The sequence below is a fragment of the Pseudopipra pipra genome, chromosome 6 (genome assembly GCF_036250125.1).
Source record: "Pseudopipra pipra isolate bDixPip1 chromosome 6, bDixPip1.hap1, whole genome shotgun sequence".
NCBI classification, from domain to species: domain Eukaryota; kingdom Metazoa; phylum Chordata; class Aves; order Passeriformes; family Pipridae; genus Pseudopipra; species Pseudopipra pipra.
In genome coordinates, this window is record NC_087554.1 from 12562579 (window position 1) to 12570840 (window position 8262).

General features: G+C 42.1%; 1 long non-coding RNA gene across 1 annotated transcript in view; it reads left to right on the forward strand.

The window, feature by feature from the left end:
- Nucleotides 1-359: 359 nt before the first annotated feature.
- Nucleotides 360-8262, forward strand: part of LOC135415545 (uncharacterized) — a 12105-nt gene continuing 4202 nt past the window's right edge. The window contains exons 1-4 of the long non-coding RNA XR_010431176.1: nt 360-529; nt 1403-1491; nt 7547-7636; nt 7743-8262. The exon at nt 7743-8262 is cut by the window's right edge and continues 2659 nt beyond it. This is a non-coding gene — a long non-coding RNA (uncharacterized LOC135415545). The remainder of the gene's footprint in view (nt 530-1402; nt 1492-7546; nt 7637-7742) is intronic.

The following is an 8262-nucleotide window of genomic DNA, read 5'->3' on the forward strand; positions in this document are numbered from 1 at the left end:
AGTTGTCCAGCTGAATGGTGTTTTGCACTGAACACTGTTGCTCCTCTCATCACTGAGTACATGTACAAGCTTACGTATGTACAGTTCTGCAAACTTTATAGCAAAAGCTAACTCGGTGACTCACATGTTGCAAAAAGTGTGAAATCTATCATGACCAGCATTGCTTCCCTGAAGGAAGTAAGTACAGTTTCTGTGGCCTAACCTCAGAGACATCAGAGGCTGATGTCCCATTTCCATCATGGTTGGAAGTTTAGGAGCACAGTCCATAGGAAATCAGCTGAAGAAAAAAGGCTTGGTGGAAAAAAGCGTACAAAGTGTAATTACACTAAATTTAACAAGACTGGTTTTTTTCTCCCTAAGCACTCTTAACGGGAATAAATGGTTTATCTTTTCAGATCTGTATATTGCTGCACAAACATACCTCTGGGAAAAGGCTGCAAAATTTCTGGCTACCTTCTAAATCCCACACTGAAGACTCACTTGGAAAGAAGAAAAGACACAAAATGTTGTTCTGGCTCTCTAAGTGAAGGTAAGTATCGTTCAACATAAACAGTAATGAGAACAAGGCTAAATGATGCCCAAATTTTGCTGCAGAAACAAACCAGTGTTATGTCAGCCAAAGCCTTCATGATTTTTATGAAGGTGGAGACCTTTTCTCCCTTTGTCTATCCTTATTGGTAAACAGGCCTGTATAAAAACAGGCCTATATAAAAAGGATGGCATTAAAATCTTCTGGTTTGTGCCCCCCCCCCTTGGCTACACCCTATGTGTGTGGTACTCAAAAGGGCAAGAATGTCCCACAGGGAGGAGGAATATTCAGTGTTCTGCAAATGGCTTTGAACCAGCTGCACATCACAAAACCACCCTGCAGAGCCACTGGGTCTGGGTACCCTTGCTGGGACAAGTTCATCCACGACTGTATGGGGAGCTGCTTAATTGAGCCTCATTACTTCCATTTCCTACTGACACTGTGCACCCTGTGAGGTGCTGCTCAGGCATGTGTCAGGGGCAGGGGGTTGAGCAGCTGCCGCTCCTTGCATGGAAGCGGGAGAGGATGAGAGATAACAGTGCCCCCACCCAGCACTGCTGCCTCTGCAGTTGGTACCGCTCGTGAGGAGGAGCAGGTTGCTAATTCGACCCCCTTAGACAGGGGGATGCACCTGCCTCAGCCATCACAGGCTGCTCCTCTGCTGGGCCTTTTGCCATAGAGGATGGTGCACTCCTGACAAACTGCCACCAGCAGGGTATTCCCTTCACCCCTTTTGGGTCTCTGGTAATCGGTATGTTCTGTCCATTTTAAGAAAGAGTTCATGCTTGGACGCATCTCAGCTAAAATCTCCCAAAGAGAAGTACTTCCTTGTTTTAACAGGTAACATGAGGCATCTTCTTTTTCCTTTTTCAGGTTGTGTATTCTGCACCTCCAAGGTCAGACAAACATCCTTCCAAAGCCTCCAGCTCCGATTCTGTTTCTTCAAGCACAAGAGCTCACAGGTAGACATAGCCTTCCTGTTCATTCCTGGTCCTGTGGAGGTCCTGAATCCCTGCTGAGAGCTTTGTTTCTGTTACTACTCTTATTTCCTTACAAACATTCTTCCAGTTCTTTTCTGATGTTTTGTCCTCCATTTTCATTGTTGAAGAGGACCCATTACTGACTTTGGCTCCTACAGGTAAATATGCAGTACCTGCCACTTAATGACAGTATTTCCAGAGTACCACAAAAGCCGTTAGAGGAATTAAGCACTTTTTGATTTCCATGGGACAGTGGAAAACATGTGAGAGAGAACTTAGGCAATGATATCTGTTATTATCACCCTTCTGAAACTCACCACTGCTGAGCGAAAATGAGCTTTGTGAAGGTAATCAATCACTGGCCACCACATGGGCTCCCTCAGTATAACATTAAGGGTAAAACTCATCACTTTGAACAGCATCAACAGAGTCTTGGGTAACACCAATTCTCACTCACCCACTTCTGCAGAGGAGATGAAAGAGGTATCTGTTTACCCAGGATACTCTGGCTTTGCATTTCACCACTCCCAGTGCAAGTAATGACTTGCTGGACAACCATCAGACTAGCCAGAAAAGGACTTCCTGTGCTGCAAGGTGGCTTGGAACTATTGTAGCTCTGCACAGGTAAAAATTCAGATAAATTATAACAACCAGCATCACAGCAGAAAAATGACAAAAATAAATACCATGGTATTACAGAGTTCCTTCCTTTGCAGCTGCCTTTAGTCAGGTAGTATGCAGTCAATTGATATAGAATGAAAAATTATTTCAGAACATACATTATACCAGAGTGTTGTGTTACTCCCCCCAAAAAACCCCTATGTAAGTTCCCTTGGAGGAAGTTTAAGGTGAGGGATAAATTCAGAGAGGTGGTGGTGCCTGTTATGTTAGACTCTGCACACTGAACATTTGGCAACCTAGGGATGAAAGGTAGGAAAGGGCCATGTTTGTGAGCAGAGGACATTTCTTGTTTGGTAGCACTTGAGAGCAGAGCTAAGCTGGTGAAGGCATTTCAGTCTGTGTCTGTCTTCTCTGCTTATGTGTATGTAAAGGTGCCCAGGTGATTTCCATGGCACAGGCTTTGCAGGCATGCAATTGCTGCATCCTGTCACTGGAGACTAAGAAGCAGTGGCAGGTCATCACAAAGAGAATTAGCTCACATATTTTGACGGGTGAAGCTAAATAAAATGAAATAATTTGACAGGAAGTGAAGCAAAAATGCAACAAAGGAATAGACTTGCAGGAATATCTGGTTACCAGAGGGGAAAAATAAAAGAGGATGAGAAATGTATACACAAATAAACAAATATAGATGTTTTTAAAAATCTATTTCAACCTCACCAGTTTGACTAGCTCAGAGTTTCTTGTCTTTTGGGTAAGGCAGTGCTACTATCACAGTAAGCACTTCCACTTCCTAGCACTGACTAAGGGGACTGCAAGATCTCTTGCCAAGATCTCTTTCAAATCTGAACTGAGAGTGAAGCAACAAAGGAAGGAGGTCCACTTGAATTTGGAGAGAGTCTAAAATAAGAGCTATAGGAATTGCAAGCTGCTCTATTAGTCTCATTTCAGATCCATGGACTGCATAGGTTTGTGGCCAAGAAACTGCCAATATTGACTGCTATTCCCAAGGGAAAAAAGAGAAATTCTATATGGTGCACAAAAGCAACAGTGGATTTCTTAGCATATAGTCTTTTCCTCTGTAAGCACAGGCAGCTTTCTGCTCTAAGGAAACAAGGGCAACTTTCCCACTGGTACTACCAAGTGGCTAGAGACTTTCTCAACACTGTGGTGCTGAAAAAAAACATAGACAAGCAAAGGAGAAAATTTATCTAAAAATATAGTAAAGAAATATATATCCTTCACACTAGAAAAGGGAAAAAAATTATAAACTACACAGGTGGCATGGAAAGCAGCAGTGGGGTTTTCTCATTAAAGATGCTGACGACATAAAAGTAGAAAAGGCAATGTGTCAGCACAGCTGTAACTGGTCACAGCAGTGATAGCTGGCCTGTTTCTGAGGACCAGTGTTGTGATCCCTGGGAGCAGTGTACAGATGTGTGGCAGTACCCAGCCTGATTAGGTTGCACCAGCCTGCAAGCCTCCAGCCAAACATCCTTCCTTTTAGTGGTACATGTCCCTTGGCTGCACACAGCAAACACGGGCCATCTGTGAGAGAACAGGATCCCCCTCCTGTGCCTGGGCAGCGGCACCACCCGGGGACTCTGCTGGACCACAGGCTGGCACGGAGTCAGCTCCAGGGTGACAGGGATACATAACCAGAGGACACGGTGAGATTTGGCTGTGATACCCTGATACCCAGAGCCCTGGGAGGTTGCCTGAAAAAGCACAGTCTCATGTGTCAGTGGCACTGAGATGTCCAGTATGAGAGCAAGTGGGAAGGGTACCTGTCACCAAGGCAGATGAAGAGATCGCAGGAAAATTAAAACAGAGTTTAATGTTGCATGGATTTAGAAAGGTAAAAGTGTGAATTGGGAGCTGGGCAGGGACTTATAATATTAATATGTTTTTTTTCTTTCAGAGAGTGTTTTTTTAATGTTTTGTTCTGAAAATATTGTGTGTTAAACACTGTTGTTATTCCTACTGTTTACACTTTGTTATGGATGCATAGGAAAAATCTACTAGTTTTCTTCTTTACTCGGATGAATTGTTAGCTGACATTAACATGAAATGTAGGCAGAGTCCTGCAGGAGTCATCCTTCGCTGTAAGTGTGCAGTCTTATTAATCACTTTAAAATGTTTCGTGGCTCTCAGAGTTGCCAAGATCTCTTTCAAATCTGAACCAAGTGTGAAGCAATGAGGTAAGAAGGTGCACTTGAGTTTGGAGAGAGTCTAAAATAAGGGCTCTAGGAATCGCAAGCTGTTCCATTAGTCTCATTTCAGGCCCATGGACTCCACAGGTTGTGGCCAAGAAACTGCCAAAATCCAACAGAAGAGATGTTTTTATCTGGAATTTTCCACAAAAATGTGTGTGGTACAAAAAATGGTGATGTGGTGGGAGGTGAAGAAAGAGTCCAAAACTGGGTGGTGTGAGAGGTTATGTCCCACACAGCACAGACAAATGGCTCCTCTGCCTGCATTACTCTGGCAAGTGGCACTGACAGCAGTGCTCCAGCCTTGCTCACCATCCTTCCTGGCTGGGAGCTGCCTGCAACAGCCCAGAAGCTTTTCCCTACAGCACATTTCTTAACAGCAGCACAGACTTTAGGATTGGAGCTATGGGCCAGTTTGCAAGGGGGGAGAGTGGAGACCCATGGAAATTTCTGACCCACGTTTGCCAGAGTGGAGGCTTGTGGAAGTGGGTCACCTCAAGGACACAGTAATGTGTCAGTTTTTGCTAACAGTTGACTAAATTTATACCTGTATGTGCTATTAAATTTGAGCTATTACTGGCCAGATTGTATAGGAATGTGGAGATCGGAAGGGGGGATGTTTCTATCAGCCAGGACAAACTAACATTAGGTGTGATTTTAAAAATAATGTTACTGTGGAATTTGCCTGACACAAACCTGAGTCTCACCCTGATGTGGAGACACAAGAGACTACGTAGCTTCAGGGAAATAAACAACCAACTGCTCTTAAACCCGTTCAACATGAAAGGACTTTGCTATTCTTCCCTGCACAAGTAGACATCAGGATGATGACAAGATAAAGTATTACAAAAATATCCACTTTCAGGACCTGTTGTCACAGCTTGACTCAGCCATGAGGGAAGTACCCTTGATACTATTTCTATGTTCAAACGCTTTAGACATTTATCAGAGATATTGATGTGGAATACTTATGAGTCAGGTGGAAGATCGTACTTCACTTGTCTCAAACTTTAGGCCAATGGTCTTTGCAGCTCTGTTCTTGCAATCCATCCAGGATGTCTTGTTTCTGACATGGGAATCTACCGTGCTATTACACCTATACACAGCCTGGTAAGCCAGAAAAATGAAAAGCATAGGAATTTCAGATTTAACATGACTTCTACTCTGTTATTTAAGGATAATTTTGCACTGTGTCCATGCACTTGAGCAGGAAATTAATGGTTAACTTTGCAACCATTCTTGTAAATAGGCCTCTTTTTTTTTTTTTTTTACAGAATTATAAATCTTGCAGAGAAATGAAAAGCAAGAAAATAAAGATGTATTAGGTCCACTTTTTCAGATGTTCTAAGTGAGCTTTTGCTGTGTGGGAGACATACAAACATACAGACTTTTATTCCTCACCAGCAGAGCTATTCAGCCGGAAGCTAGGCTGATTTCAAACCAGTTTTTGCCTAAGACTGCTGGTACCTCCAACTGAGATCTGCTGGAGGGTGCAGGCTTAATTATAAAGTATCTTCCCTACAGCTGCAGAACACTAATCCTGATTCACCAGAATCCAGCGCCTTTGTTTGGTTATAGAAACTATTTTTTGGATCCTTCTATGTTAATCTAACTCTGACCTAAGCCATATGGTGGACATACAGTAGTCATGGAATACATTTTATGCACTTAATGTGCCTAGTCAGGACACCTCTCCTTTTGGACATACCTCTCTATGAGCCTATCAGCCAATGTAACAGTGACTTCAGCGTTGTGTTGCTTTTAAACAGGATATGAGGTCTCATTAATTGTGTAAATTTTGCAAAGCAGGAAGAGATTTTTCTTCCAAAGGAAGAACATTCTGTGGCAACAGTCACCTAGTCCATTCCTTCCAGCAGCATCACGTTGTCAACACAGACACGCTTTTGTACCTCGGGTGTTGATCAGTTACTTTGCTGGACGGCACTTTCACCTAAATCAGTGCCTTCTGGGAAAGTTGGACTGGCCCCTTGGTGAAGAGTGGAAGGCAGGTTGTACTCTGTGTTAGCCAGGATCCAACTGTTCATTCTTCAGCAGTGAAATAATGCCCATCTCTCATTCAGTCGACAGCCATTACCTGTAGACATTCCAGCTTTGTATGAATTGTAAGGTCTGTGGCCCTGAAAGTGTATTTCAACATTTGGAAAAGACTTAAGACTAAATTAGGCAGCCCAGTGAAAGGATTTAGTTTTTCCAGAAATTCCTGTGACTTCTGTAACATTTCTACCTTTACTGCTTAGACAAAAATAGCTTTTAAAAGTTGAGGAACTTCTTGAGGGTTGAATATGACTGAACCGAGGAGAAAAAGAACATTCTTTTTTCTAGAAGTTTTTTAGGATCCTTTCCTTGTTCTTTTATGGTAAAAATTGAACAAATCATTGTAATATATATTTTTTTTAGTGTGCTATAGATGTGTTGTAAGTCTAATTAAAATCTGAAGCCACTGCTTTTATATTATTTATAATACTTACAATAAAAGAACACAGTATCATAAACTAAAGTGATTTGAAGTAAATTCTTCAGGTCTAGCCCAGGGCAAAGGGGCCCTGAATCATTTGGAAATTTCAAATGAAAACAGAGGATAGACATTTATTATTATTTAAAAAAAATAATTCTAGCTCTCCCATAATCTCAGGCACTGAAGCCATTATAAAGGAGAATGGTTTTCATATGCAAGTAGCAGAATGGAAGACAGAAACAATACTTTGCAGAACTACTCTGGAATTATATTGAAAGCTTAAAATATGTACACTACGATTGCTTTCTCCCCCTTAATTCACATTGTAATTTTCAAGCATACAAAAGCTATGAGAAACTTCAGTGCAAGGTAGGAGAACTATCTTTTGGAAACCCAAGGCCTCGCTCATATTTACATTAAAATCTTTTCATAGTACCCAGTAATATGAAGAGGTTTTAAGTTTATCTAGTGCAACCAAGAGGTTCTTCTCTCATCTACATTTAGGGATAGATGACTGTGGTTTTAATGAAACAGAATATTCCAAATACTAATGGATGTTAAATTGCTTATTCTTACCAAGAGGTACTCCAAATAGCACATTTGCCTCAAGTATGTGATATAAAGTGATGAGTTAATTCATGTACTTGTGTCAATTGCTTCAAGAAACTGAGAATTAGCTGCATTAGTGATTTTTTTTTTTTTTTTTTTTTGCTTTACATATGAACAGGAAAGTGCATAGGAATGGAGATTGATTTAAGCTCTACTGCACAAGGAGGGGAGAAATCTGGTGGATGGTCCCACAAATGTCATTGACAAGGTTAGTAAGTTCTTTCTCCTTGCATTTTCTTGCTATTCCTTGTACTTAGGCTTTAGGTTCTTAAGATTTCTGGAGCAGTCTGTGGCAGAGAAATTTCTGATTGCAGTGAATTAACCAAGAAGAGTTTGTCTTCAGGACAGCCACATCGGCTGGAGCTTGAAAATTCCTCCTAGTGACCTGCATCAAAGTAGTGCTCAAGTTGCTCCAAGGACCTCTTCTCCATCTGGACTCCTAAATCCATCTGCATCATGTCCTGCAAAAGCCAGGAAAAGCAAGAAAAATGTGGGGACAAATGCACATCCCTGATATATCAAACTTCCCTGGAGATCAAGGGCCAGAGCACAGTGTGATTCCCCAGCCTCAGGGTTCCTCTGAAGTAGAACAGAGCAACAGGTGGTGGCTGTTAATGTGCTGAATGTGGCTTCCCTCTGTGTCCGGCCATGGAAAACAAAGCAAGCGAGCGGATCCATGCCAAACACTTTGCAAGCATGGAGCTTACACAATTGGGCTCCACCCACATGCCTCACATGGGAATTTTCTCCCTCACCAGCTGGGTTAAGATCACAAGATGGGAAAAAGGAGAGGGGGTGAAAAAAAAAGAGAGCTGGAGTTGTTTTCTTTCCATT